Below are 14,486 nucleotides of genomic sequence, written 5' to 3' on the forward strand. Positions count from 1 at the left end.
TGCCGTAACTTGTTTTATTCAGTCGTGCACATGTCAGAATAAATACTACAGCTAACAGGTTTTGTTTGTCTTACCATCGTGATGATGGCCCCACTGAGGTTTATGGCCCTGTTATGGCTGGTACTGCAAGAACTCACAGCAGCCTTCCCCTAAACATAAGTAGGAGACCTTGGGAACTCTAGAGGAGGTCCTGGGCAGAAATTCTCTCCAGAACTGATGACCATAAAAAAAGTCTGAGAATTTCATTCCCCTGTTGTTCAAAATTTGAGGAGGATATGAAAGCCACGATTAAAGAGACCTGGAGATTTTTGCTCCGTGTCATCTTCCACTCCCATTTCAGACCACGGAGCCCTCCAGCAGCCTCGGACACGTTTCACCAGAAAGCAGCGGAGCAGAAGACCTCCTTCTTCCTGAGGTAAAGCAGGAGAGACGGGAGCAGAGGCTTTGTGAATGGGTTTTAAATCAGCGCCACTCCACATTCAAAATATTTATATAAATATTTCTAAAGCCGTGGGAAATGACATGATCCCCGGATAGAGACAACTTCCTCAGACAAAGCAGAGGTGCTTTCACCTCCGCTCTCCACTCCTTATTTTCCTGGCACCCCGCTCACCCATCCTCGCATAGAAAACCGGCAGCCTTTCAGGACTCCCGTCTCAACCTCACCCCGACCCCTCGCCCTGCGGGGAACCCTCGCCAAAACCCCACGGCACCCAAACCTCTCTCCGCCCCCGGCGGCTGCGATCACCGCTCGCACCGGTGCCCGGCGAGCTCCCCGCGACCCCGGCCCCGGCAGCGGGCGGCGGTGCCCCCTGGCGGGCGCGGAGGGGCTCGGGGGCGGCGCCGTGCCCCCGGCGGAGCGGAGCGGGTGCGGAGCGGGTGCGGAGCGGGTGCGGAGCCGCCGCAGGCTCCCCGCAGCCCGGCCCCCTCCCCGCGTCCCCCCGCCCCGAAGCGGCCGTGCGCGGCGTGCCGGCCCCCTCCTCCGCCCGCCGATAAATCCCCACTGCCGGGGGGGCTGCGCCGCACTCGCGGCTGCCGGGCTGAGGGCAAGCGGGGGGACATCCCCCCCCCCCCCCCGTTCCCCCAAAATACCCCCCTCCCCTCCGGGAGAGACCCCCGACCAGGGGGTGGAGCGGAGCTGCTGCCGCCGGAGCGCAGGTGAGTGCCCGGGGCTGTAGGGGTGGGAGGTTGTGGGGTGCCCGGGGGTGTTGGGGTGGGAGGTTGTGGGGTGTCCGGGGGGCACCGCAGGGGAACAGCCCCCTCCTGACAGCGTACTTATTGCCGAGTTTTCCTCCGTGGGTTTGAGACGGTTCCCATTGGGGTCCCGGCATGGGGCAGGTGGCGGTGAGCAACCCGCAGAGCATCCTCGGTACCCAGCGCTGCTGCGGGGCTCTGTTGGGCTGTCCGAGTGACCCTGCTCGCTGTCTGTGGTGCTGTGAGTCCCTCTCTGAGACGCATCACCCTTTTCTTTCAGTGCATGGAAAGGGCAGCTCCCTGCCCTCGCGTCCGCGGCTGGGGGCTGAGTGTCTGGGAGATGCGCAGGGCATGGGAACTGTCGGTGATTCCCGGCGCTGAGCAAGGGGCATCGTGCTCCTCACTTCAGGGCTGGAGCTCCGGGAAAGTGAAATACAGCTGCTGGGCTGTCTGCCTACCTGTTAGTCCCCGTGGCCCCAAATGTGCAGCAGGTGGAGCAGGGATCTTCCCTTGGTCACAGACCGGGTGGAGGGTCCTTGAGTGTATGTAGAGAGAGACTGCATGGGGCAGAGAACAGAGCTCATTTGTTTTAGTGTTTGCCATTAACCTCATGCTCAAAATCCTTGATTCAGGCCCACACCCCCTCTAAATAATCAGCTACTGAAAGCACAGGGCATTTCATCTGCATTTTTATATTTAGTGATGGTTGGTAATCCTATTTTCAGAAATTTTCAGTTTTAAAAGAACAAAGCTGGAATGGGTATACACTCATACACTCCAAAACCCAGGGCTCCAGGTGAAAGAAAAAACAAAAAACACCAAATATTGCAACTCTGATGGTATGAGAACTGCACTACTTTCCCTTAGAGAAACACGTACGTATGGCTTCTGGCCAGCAAAGCCCGTGTTTAATGCTGGTGAGGGCTTAGGTGCCATTGGCTTCAGTGGAATTACTCAGTGGCTCAAGGCGAACATGTGCTTTCGTGCTTTCCCGAACCAGGGCTTAAGTCCTGTTTGAAAAACATTCACTCAGATGAATCAAGCTCATTCAGGAGTTCAATGCAGACTGAATCAGGGAAGCATGGACTGAACGGCATCACCAGCCCCCCTGTGCAAGAGCTAGGAAATCACCAGTGCCTTGGGTTTTTCCTGGAAATGCAGACAACAACCTCATAGGAGCCAGCAGCCCTCTGCGATCATGAGCTGGCTGTAGTCTATCTTTGCATTTCAGTCTTCTCTCAAACTTTGGGACCTAGAAGGGCAATTCTTACATGAACCATCCAACTTAAAAAAAAAAAAAAAAAAACACCCAGAGAATCTCTTATTCAGTAAAATGATGATCTGCAATTATTTTACAATCACCGAATACATAGGTGACTGTCAGGAACCAAAGCACTTTCAAGCATTAAAAAAAGAGAACGTTATATAATTATGATGTCCAAAGAGTTATTCTAAATAGCTTGATTCTTCTGCAAGGAACTCTTTGATTCCTTTAAAAATTAGAGAAAATTGTGCTTAACTGTTCCCTGTTTTTCCCCTCCTGAGGAAGTCCTGCGCATGCTGAAATCACCTGTATCCTCAAGTAGCTTTCTTTTTTTCTGTTTTTTCAGAAAGTAGATAAACATGCCTGCATTTGTACTTAAGAGCTCCAAGAAAAGTTCCGAAGCACTTCTGCTTGTACTGCTATTATAACAGCTTTGGGAGCGATCAGGCACAGCAGAGGCAGTGTTGGTTCAGCAGCTCTGAGCTTGAGCCTGGTGCTGTTGAAGCCTTGAAGCTTTGGGTTTTTCTCCTCTAAAAACCACCAGCTTCACCAAGTGGACACCTAAGGGCAGTGGATATTTGTTTTGAATCTCGTGTTTCCCTGATCCTAGACTTTTGCTGAAACCAGATATCCAGGCATTTCCATGAGGATGCAGAAGGGGAACCTGGCAATTGCAGCTCTCCTGGCTGAGGGGTTTGGATTTAGCATAACCTCCCTGCAAGACTGATATGTTTAAGACATGAGGGTCCTTTCCAGAACAAAAAGGGAGCAGTCTTGTTTATTAAAAATGGAGAACAAGATCTCAAAGCAAACAGTGAGGAAAGCCTTAAATCAGTTCAAAGCTATTTGAAGTCATTGATCAAACACTGGGAAGACACGATGATAAAGATAAAGGTCACCGGGCCAAACTCATCTCCATGTAATTACATTAAGTCTGTCAAACTAATCCCTGGCCTATCTTGACGGAAAATATTATGCCAGTTCTTTTAATCGAGTGATCAGTATATTAAACAGCCTGGCACCTATTGTCCACACACTAAAGTATGTAAATATGCCTGCTTGGGAGCAGCCCTCATGAATTCAGTGGGTTTGGCCTGTGCAAGGTTGACCACCTGCCCAGGGTTTTAGTTGTGCAAGCAGCCAGTAAATTAGCCTTTCTGAACCTCTTCTCATAGCTGATTTGGTGCTCTTGACAGTCATGGCTGTAAGAAGTGTAGGGTCTCTGGGGGATGTTGGGGTGGGAAATTTGGCAGAGGCAGGTGAGGTCGGAATTTAAACGCAGCTGAGATGAACTGGAGATGTGATCTGCAGAAGGCCAGGTAGGAAGCACTGCTCTGAGCTGAGAATAATCAACTGCACAGCTATAGGAGGGGAAGCAGCTCACCTGGTAGCACTCTTTTGATATCTCACAGGGCTGCGCAAGAGAGCTTGTAGGATTTGACCCTACAAAGCCTGCGAAGGGCTTAGGTCCTGCAGCTCAGCGCTGTCGAGGTCTTGGCAGGAGCACTTGGCCATGGGGTCCGGGCTGGGGCACTCAGCAGCCCTGAGAGCGTCACAGGAGGCTGTAAGACATCCTGGCCTTGGGTGGGACTGGGCACAGGTGACAAGAAGCTGCTGTGACAAAGGGAGATTTTTCCTTAGTCCCACAGTCAGCAAAGTCAGGTTGAGCAGAACTGTTTGGGGCTGTGAATCGCTTGGAAACCCCAGAAGCACATTGATCAGCCCCAACATCTAACGTCTGCTTGTGGGGAATTAACAGTTTTCATTGATGTTCCTTCACAGCCAGCATGAGAACAGGGGACCAAAATGCCAAAAGTAAGGCCATCCTCTAAAAGGCAAGCCGTGGTCTGACACATGGCAGTCACAAAGGCTGTGGCTGTCGCCTGGGGCTTTCTGAGCTCCAGTTCCCCCTCTGTTGCCTCTGCTGGGTGGACCCTTTCTCCCAGCTGGCAGCTTCTTGGCCTGCACCACGTCTGCCTGCTCCCCTAGGTCCGCAGGAAAAGCTCCTCCTGGCCCCACCACCCGTCCACCACCCACAAGCTCCCACCCATCACCAGGCACTCTCCAGGATGATGCAGTTCTCCTTCTGTGCCTGTAAGACTTCCCAGGTTTGAATTTCCCGAAGGGATATCGTGTTGACTGCTTCTAATTACTCCATTAGTTGATTTATCAATTTATGCTGATTTAAGAGCTGAAAGTCACAGAAGCCCAGCAAGGCCCTTGTTCCTGAATCCGCATCTCAGATGAGCTGGGCTCTGGGGGGGATGAGCAGCAACTACCTGGTCCCCTGGGTTGGACAGCTGCTCTCCCCACCATGGCCACCTGAGCCCTCTGACTCTCTCCCGTCCCTTCAGACACCCTCTTCGTGTCTTTGGGCTCCTTGACATTCCCCATGTGGTGTCAGTTCTGCACTCCAGTCCTGTCCAAATACACTGCCCAGCTCCTGCCTTTTTTCTCTGTTTGGGAAGCAGGTTTTGTTTTATATTTACAATACAAGCAGCAAAAGAAAAAAAAAATACATTTATGGAACTAACAACCTACACATTTGTTTATTTTCAGCTAAGCTTACTCCTCTCCACAAGCTAAATTAGATAGCTTTTCCCATTAAGTTACTATTGGTTCTGATGTACTTTTTTTTTTTCCAAGCAGGCCAGGCTATCTGCTATCACAGACAGCGATTGTTACATTACATATTCTTTCTCTTCTCTTCACATTTCGAAATATCGAAGGATCAGTTCAGACTAGCTTTTAATAAAGAAAAGCATGCAAGTGGGGGCTAATGTAGCAAAATACTCTTGAAACGTGCTCTGTGGGTTGGGTCCCGTTCTTATTCTGTCTCTGAGTCTTTCCTGTAGGAGAAGAGATTGAAGCCGAGCACATCAGTTGAAAGATACCATTCAGAAAGAGATTTATGATCCTGTTTCATCAGGGATGCTTATGTGGAATTACTGCCTGCCTGAAAGCACTGACTCAGAGCTCACATGTAAATTGCCAGTATAATTCCACTATTCTGTGTTTCACAGAATTGAATGTTTTGTGCCTTGCTTCAAGTGTTTTCTTGATGAAAATCTTTCAGTTTTCTCCTAAAGAGAGCTTTGTAGACAGCCTAACTGTAACCACGTCTCCCTGAGTTGCAAACATGCAGCAACTGCCAGTCAAACGTGTGATATCTTAATTTCGAAATGGACAGCTTCATATCAACACCACTGTGTTCTTGCAGGAGTGCTTTTGAGTGATATCATTTCTCCTCGTAAGCGTGAAGTTTTGCATGAAACTTAATATCTATGCTGTGCCTTAACTTCACGTCCTTGGTCCTTTGCACAAAACCAGAGGTGAATGTCCAGCAAGACCCAATCATGGGAATGGGTGATGGTAATACACGGGCATGATTCACACATATTTATACAGCCAATAAATTAATCTTGATCCATATACTGAGACACTTCATTATAGCACTGAAATAGCATAACAAAGCGCTTCTCATACTGTTGAAATAGGGCAGGTTCAGTAATTAGCACCCAAGTTGGAAACTAAGAGCAAGGTCTGAAAAGGTTCACACAAACAGGCGCACGGACTGTTTCTTTACCAGGTATTTTCCAGCCAATGATTCCAAACTTCTGGGGGTCAGAGCAGCATGTGCCTGCCCTTACCAGGATGAAGTGGTCCAGCTGGGTGCATCCTCTCTGCTTGAGGCAGCTCGCTGCGATGCTCAGGCAGGCATCCATGAGATTCACGCCTTCATGAGTTGAGAGAGTCAAGTGTCCACCTTTCTCTTTTTGCCCCGACTAATGGTTTTGTTGCTGTTGCATTTCATAGGAGAGCATGGACTAGTCAAGAGGCCTCATGGAGCTGTAAATATTTGATGAAGCTGCTGGCTGGGGCTTTGTGCAGCACGAGCGTGAATTCCACGCTGTAAGAGACAGCTAAAAATCAAATTATGCTGAGCATTATCTTGCTGAATTGAAAGCATGAATTGACACTGGTTTTGATCCCTGAGCTGAAACAAAAATCAGAAACTCCTGAATAGTTTGACATGTTATGCAGCAGGGCCTGGTAGGAATGTACCGCTCACCTGAGGGGCTACAAGTGCACATCCTCGCGGTGCATGTACCAGCCTTTGTCTGGGCTGCATCTCCCACAGCGCCTGCTGTTTGAGCCTTAGGAGGGCTTTCAGGGCCATTAAAACACACAGTGTTCCTCTGAAAAACAGCAATAGCCATGCCCATGCTTGCATGCCTCCCGTGGGCCCTCAGCAGACACAGGGAGGAGGGCTGTTATCCAGTTGTGTCAGGTAATGCGTGGCCACGAAAGGAAAAGCCCCCCTCTTACAGAGGAGAAGAAAACCACATGAAAGGAAGAAATAGGAAATTCTTACTGTAGCACAAGAAATCCCAAAACCACTATAATTTGGGACTGGAGTCCACTGTGAGAAGGTCTCCCGTGGTCGGCCTGCGCTGCCTGGCTGAGCAGAGGTGGGCCGGGGTGGGTCCGAAATGCTGCGACCACAGCTGGGGGTGTGGGGATGGGGTAGGGCCCTAACTGCTCCCACTTGTGGAGACGTTTGGAGCCAGACTTCAGGGAGTGTAATTTTCACATTATTGTTAAAGAAGTGGAACAGGCCCTGCGTTTCACCTGTTGGTTGTGAAGGTCCTCCTGAAGAGCCTGAGGTGAACTTTCTCTTCTTTAGGCACAGCAGCGTTAGCAAAACAGGGAGAAATCTTCCACTGATAGCAACGGTGCTGGATTTAACACTTTTTAATGACAGCATAGCTCAATTGTCACTTTGAAAAAGATACAGTATTTAGCATAAATAGTTCTTTATAGGCTCAGGCTTATGATTTAACATATATACTAAGCTGTTAAAGGGAACCGCATGCTAAAAAAATAAAGCATGCATATTTTCGCAACTATCTGATGAAAGAAGAACTATTTTCGAACACTGCTAGAAAAAAAAAAGCGAAAAAGGAAAATATTTGAAGTATCTGATACAGGAGGAAAAATTAAATCATAAATAAAACCAGATCAGCCATACACAAAGGGTTTGTGCACAGCCGCCTTTGAAGCAAATTGTGGCTGGGCGAGAGATAGGTATATTAGGATTTACTGGTGGAGGTGTTTGCAACTTTTTCAGCTCGGGCCCCTAGCATTGTGCTGTCAAAGAGCACCTCATGGGTGTTTGGAAACTTACTATGGTGCCTTTTCTGCTAAGTGTTCCTGTTAATAAGTGCTAGCAGAGAACCCTGCCTAAGACTGCTGATGTGCAGCCAAATGAAGGAGTGCAGAAATGAGGTGAGAAAGTCCTGGCCAAGCCATAGGGACAGCCAAGCTCAGAGAGGGAGCTGAGGCTGAGGTTCTTGTGTTATAATATCTTGCTACTATAACAGCACTGCTTTGCATTACTGGTAAAGCTGAAATCTAGAGTGTGGGCAAGTCCAGACGCCAGGTCCGGGGGAGAAGTAAGGACTTGGTCCAATCACTGCATGTGCTTTGGGGTTTTGTGCACATCCCTTAGGTGCCATAGACTTCACTGGAGCCAGTCGATGTCTGGGAACTGCTAAGAACATAAATGAATTATTAATATGCTGTCAGATAAGGGATAAAATATTACTTCAGTGTCTTCCTTGCCTTGTGTAAGAGTTGGCTTTTCTGAAGTCCAATTTCTTTTGTTTGCTGAGGGAGTTTTCTTAAGGAACCCATTACTTATGCTATTATCCTTGTTTCTCTGTACTTTGGGGAATTCAGCAGATGTGAATATAGCCAAGACAAGCTCCTTCCTAACCTATTCATATGTGAAGGAGATTTTCCAGGGTTGTATCTGTCCTGGCTGCCCCTTGCTGGTACTTCTGTCCAGGCACCAGAGGAGGACTGGAAAAGTGTGGGGATTGCAAGGGTGGTTCCTGAGCAGCCAGAGCCAGATGATGGGGATCAAACTGAGGGTTTGCATCCTTGACTAACACAGCTTCCCAAAATGAATGAAATCAAGTTGCATCTTCCTTCCTTGCTTTCTGGGCACCCTGGGCTGTGACCAGCTCCCGTGCCACAAGCATGGAGCACAACAGCAAGGAGCAAGCAGTAGAGTTGCTACCGTACAGCCTTTGGCGCTTGGACTTCAAATATAAACATAAAAGTAAGATAAAAATACAGATGCTGGCATTTACCTCTTCTCTTCGTTTAATTTTTGCAGCGTGGCTTAATTTGATCTTCTCTTTTTTTCTGTTTGATAGTGTACAGCACATTCTAAACAATCATTTAATAAGACGTTCCTGTGAGGTTAAGAGCTATAGCAAAACAGTCCCTATTTATTGCTAGCTTTATACCTGAGAAGCTTGCAGGTAGCAGACTGTGAGCTGTGTGATGATTTTAATGTGAGGGTGGCATTTACATGGATAAAATTTCCATTATTTCATAACCAAGCTATTGTTTTCTACCCAGGCATGCAGTGGGAATGGTTCAAGAGAAAAAATATATATTATAGTTCTTTCATAAATTATACTTTGGCTGCATGTAATATCGCTCTTACTTCTGTATTTATTTCCTGGTATTGTTGATATTATAGTCTATTTTCAGAAAAATATGCTTTCTCCCTGGAACTGTTTTTTAAAAGTATCTTCTTCAACAGGCAAAGCTTGCAAGTAATTTTATTTTGACTATTTTAAGCATAATGATTTTACATTGTTCATTCAACAATAAATATCTTAATGGACCTTCTTAAGTAACAGCATTTAAATAATTTCACTATCTAGTACAGCAGTACCAACACTGATCTAATTTGGGGCCATATTAGATAGAACATTTTAAGATGTTCCATGAGGCAAGAATTCTTGCGTATGGGGTTGAAACTGTGTGCAGCACAAGGCTGAGCAATACTGCGTGATCTTGAAAATGATCCTGAAAATAAATCATTCTGAATTTTCAATTATGCTGGAATGTTTTTTGGCAGATAGATATATATTAAAAAAAAAAAAAAAAAAGAACGAAGTTAGGGTGTCAAAACAGATTGAAATGTGCAATACGTGTAAAAGCCTGCCTTGGACAGTGAAGCCAGAAGATGGGAAGAAATTTGTCAACAAGCTATGCCCACTGATAGGTCCTGCATCCCGTCCATCTACCCATCCCTAATATGATGGAATTAAATTGCCAACCATTCCTTGATGATTCCTTGCATCTGACTCTGTACTGAAGCACACAGAGATCTAGTCTTTGTTTCTTGTTCAACCAGCTTTGTCTTTAGAAACATCCCTGGACAGCTGACTACTAGTGGATCTCAAAAATGGTGTCTCTTAAGCCCATTTCTTTGTCCTCTCAAAATTTGTATTAAATTTCTGTTTTGTACCTGTCAGGTGTGCTACAAAAAAAACATCCCAAATTGCTTATTTTGACAGCTTGTTTAGTCACAAATTTCCCTTGAAGGCATTTCCAAGGCACTTTCAGTCCTTCCTTATCTATTTGGGCAGGTATGTTGGAACAGTTGCCTACCTCTAGCGTTAACCTTCTTGTGCCAACACTTGTCCCCAGGTGCATTACCCTTTGCACTGAATTCACAAGTAGGTGTGGATGTAGCCAGCAACTTTGGAAAGAATCGAAGCACCTGTGATCATGTAGAGACCTCCAGAGAGTCATCTGTAGGCTCTTTTGCCAAACCAATGTCATCCAGGCAAATAAACATGCTTCCTATGGCACCAAAAATGTTGCATTTTCCTGACATCTCATTCCAAACATAACTTTGCTGAGGAGAAAGCCTTTTCTCCTGGTTCTGACAGGGCTCAATTGTGGGCTGTGTTGTCCAGAGCACCTCTTTTCTCTAGTTACTATAAAGTGTTTCTCTTGTTAAAATTGCTTCTGGGTCTACACCCAAGGAAAGGGTCCGGGTTTGGTAGGAGCTCTTGCTGGTGACCTTCAGTTGGACCAGCCCTCTTCTACTCCCTAGGTGCCTCAGAGCAATGAGTCTTTCCAGGATGCCAAGACAGAGTGTAAATCTAAATCTGTTCTGGTTTTCCACCCCCTTTACAGATTTCTAACTTTGGTGGGACTTTGAATGACCCCAATATTGGTAAAGTGGGATCTTTCTCATTTTCCCCTAGTCCTGTGGTGCCTGGTCACTCTTTGCAGACAAGCACGAGGGCCACTCATCCCCACTGCAGTGGACCTGAAAGCCCAGCCCTGGATAAGAAAAGACAGGCTTACACAGCACTGCACTCCCAGATTAGAGCTGTTTTGGCTAACCCTGTCTCATGGAGGAGCCAGGTCACATCATCTCCTGAGCTCACTTCCAGCATGGTACTTCTAATGTGATTTAGCTCCTGGATTTTTAAAGCATCACGTAAGTGGCATCTTCATGCTCTTCAAGGAGGCTAGCAAAACTCTCACTTTATTTTGGAGAATAATGAAATGTTGTTTAATGTCCCTCCTCCAAGCTCTTAGCAATTAAACTTATTTCATCTTGCTGATTTTAAACAGTCTGGCAGAATTCTCGCAGAGTGGCATGTTGTCTGAAAACTGTTCATCCAACTTCTCTCTCATTCTTTGCAAGATAATCAGGGAAGGCACACACCGTACAGGAGCCTGGGGGTAGGATCCATGCTCCCCATCCCAGCCGTGCGTACCCAAACCAGCACCCACGGGTAGACACCCTGCTCCTGGGGAGGAGGGATGCACTGTGCGCTGCTGTCTCCAGCTGGTGTGCCAACCCACTGGGGCATTGGACTGCTGACACTAAGAGGAGATGTTAGCCATGGAAGTGCTCATAGGCAGGGGATGGAGAAGTACCAGGAATGGTTTCCTATGAGCAAGACAAGGCTGGACTCACCATCTTCTACCTGCATGCTCCCTAAAATGAATTTAAAGCGATTGTCCAGAGTGCTTTGACACCTTCTTCTGATTTAAGGACATCAAATTCAGTTACTGTAAGCTCTGGCATGGCTGTTTTTGTGATTTCCCTCAATTCCCAGTAGAAATTAAGCACGGGAGCTGGAATTCAGACGTCTGAGATTAATGGAATTGCTCAGGTATCGAAGCAGTGACAAAATGGAAAGTTCTTCCTAGCAGAAAAAGTAATTAGTCCCTTTCAGATCTTCAATTTGACACTAGCTTAGCATCAATTATTCTCCAGTGGGAATATTACATCTTAACAAGGTTCATTGTAATATCATCCTTTCTCAGTAGTAATCGGAAGAGAGAAGGCCTCTTCAAATCGTTGTCTTGCTGCATTGAGATTTTTAACATTTCAGCCTCCCACTTATCAGATGATACTGCTTGCATTGACTTCAGCATGTGAACAATTCCAGTACCCTCAAGCGTCTGGAAATCAGCTCTTCCTCCTTCACCACCCCCCCACCCAACCTCCACCCCCCGAATTTTTGGCAAGAGTCTGCAGAGAAAAGCAGCAATGTTTCCAAATTAAAAGGTAGTGTTACAATTGAAGTTAAAATCCTCAGGGTGGAGAAAACATGTCAAAATAATCTGAGAGGCTGGGTTTTGGGGGAGAAAGGATAGCTCCACTGTGTGGATTTCACCTTAATAAGGAAATTGTGTCAGCCCTGGGTCTCTGTTCCTTTAGGTCAAGGCAATTCTTCCAAAAGCAGAGTGTGCCATCCTCAGGTGCGTCCAATAGTGTAAAATGGGCAAATACAAAAGTGCCCAGGTGAAAAATATGCTGTATCTTTAAGAGCTGAGCTGCTGTCCTGGCACACGCTTCTTTGAGAGTTTAATAAAGCCTGGTACAGCCTATGCTATTTGGTTTTCTCAGGCCAAGGAGATCCTTTCTCCATGCCACCATTCATAGTACAACCCCAGCCCTGAGTTGCCCTGCGCAAGTCATACCTGTGTTTAATTCCTCGCTCTTCCATTTCCCCATCTATCACCCAAAGTCCCATCTCCAATTTAACATCATATATTTGAGGCTGTTGAAACACAGTTGAGAAGACTTAGATGTACAGCTGGGTGACTGCATCTCCTAGATAGGTTTGATAATCAGTCTCTATGCACAGCTCCAAGTTATTTTGAATAGAGAACTGCTGAAAATAAACAGAAAAAGAATTAAATAAATTGTAAGTGACCTCCTTTCCTGCGCCGCCAGATTGGGACATTCTGTGGGTAAACATCTCTGAATAAAGCTGTTCTAAATTAAATAAATCGCTGGCTGTGGTGGGTATAATATGAGGCTTGCAATAAAAGCTATTTAAAATCCCATCAAGATGTTGAAGCCCTCATCCAGAATGCAACGGGGCAAGCATGTGCTGTTGCCAGCAGACCTGACCGCAGTAGCTGTCTCGAACCAGCATCCCCCAGTGTGACTTCCAGCTTCAGAGCAGGGGATGTTCAGAAGGGTTAGGGCGTTGGGCATCTCCGAGGGACTCACAAGAACTGTTGAGCTCAGCAGGGAAGCTGTGCAAGCTGTGCAAAAGCAGAGGGCTCCCGCAGAGACATTTGCTGCTGGCTGCTAGCACCCAGCCAGCGCAGTTGTCACAGGGCCTTAGCTGGAAATGAAAAGGCATATTTGAAGTCAGTTGTGCTGAGTACTTTCACTTGATTATTTGAAGCATTTGTAATAATAGCATTGTAAACCTCATCTTCATTTATGTGGTTCTCTTTGCAAATTGTTAACAATTACAGGTCACCATTGAGATGGAAGCATCTTAGCATTTGTTGCAAAAGCTTTTTAACAGTAATTCAAGTCTTATTTACCCTGTCACCAGATCATTTCATGTGCTAATGCACTGGGAATATCAAACTGTGCTGATGATAGTGGAGTTTTCATTCTGCTCGATTTTATTCCTGTGCAAATACAATTAAAGCAAGAAGTGTCTTAGAGGTGCCTCATCAAATGCATTAAGTTAACTCCCCTTTTGCTCCTAAGGCAAGCGCACCCAGAACTGTAAGGTCTCAGGGAAAGGGCCAGGTCTTGTACCTGTTAGGGCAGCACCTTGCGGGCTTGGCTCATGGCCCTAGCCCCTGCCCACCTCACCCATGCTGACTGTTGGCTGATGGTTGTGGAGGGTGATTCACGGGGAACTAAACAGGACAACCCTAGGGCAGAACTATATCTTAAGAGTAAATTTTACATTGCAGAGTCACAAGGAACTAGCAGCATCTGATGGAGCTCTGATCAGACCTGAGGCACCCAAAGGATAATTTCACCCATCCGCTGAAGTCTGTGGTGTGTCAGAGACCAGGCACTCCACTAAAGGGTGACTTGATCCCAGACCACCTAACAAGCAGTCATATCAGTTATTAACACCATACAGAGGGAGTAATTTAGGCAATGACCCATGCATGCTGACCACCCCTGCAAACCAGACTGGTTTTGATTAAGTACCTGAGAGTGGTTTCAGATGCCTAAAACAGGATCTATTCAGATAACAAGCCTACAGTGACATGGCCAAACCACTCCATCACTACATCAGTGTCAGGCACAGGCATATAATTTGACCCTGCATGATCCATCAGAGTTCATCTATCTCAACTAACAATGACCTTGTACATGAATATATGAAACTTTAATGCTGTCCCGTTTTCTGGTCCCTCGGTTTCCATAAAATAAATGTGTTCAGTGGAAGGCTGGGAATATATAAGTGAAAGGAATCAGCTCTCTGACCTTTTAGACTGACAAAAAATCATAGTAGACTACAACTAAAAAGTAATAACAACTTGTGAGTCACAAAAGACCCTTGGGTGAACACAATTAGAAAAAGAGAATTAGTGGTATATTGTCTGTGTATGCCTGAACTGCAGGCAGACATTGAAGTGCCAATAACTTGAAGCAAGAGAGTTTGCTGTTGTTGCTTAGTTTTTTTTCAGACTGCTTCAACATCCCATGCAAAAATAATTTCAACAGCTTCCAGTTGTGAGGAAATATGTAGCCAAAATTTGTTGCTATAAACATATATTCAAGAGGAGGACAGAGTAATGCTCTGTGCTAATCACTGTCAGCATCCTGTTGAGTTATTAGTGTCACCGGATGGTGTGCATAATGTCTAAAAAAAAACTATTTTTCTGTTGTTTTTACATGGTGTTTTTTACACTAGTTTCA

Source organism: Cygnus olor, chromosome 3 (genome assembly GCF_009769625.2).
Source record: "Cygnus olor isolate bCygOlo1 chromosome 3, bCygOlo1.pri.v2, whole genome shotgun sequence".
Lineage (NCBI taxonomy): Eukaryota > Metazoa > Chordata > Aves > Anseriformes > Anatidae > Cygnus > Cygnus olor.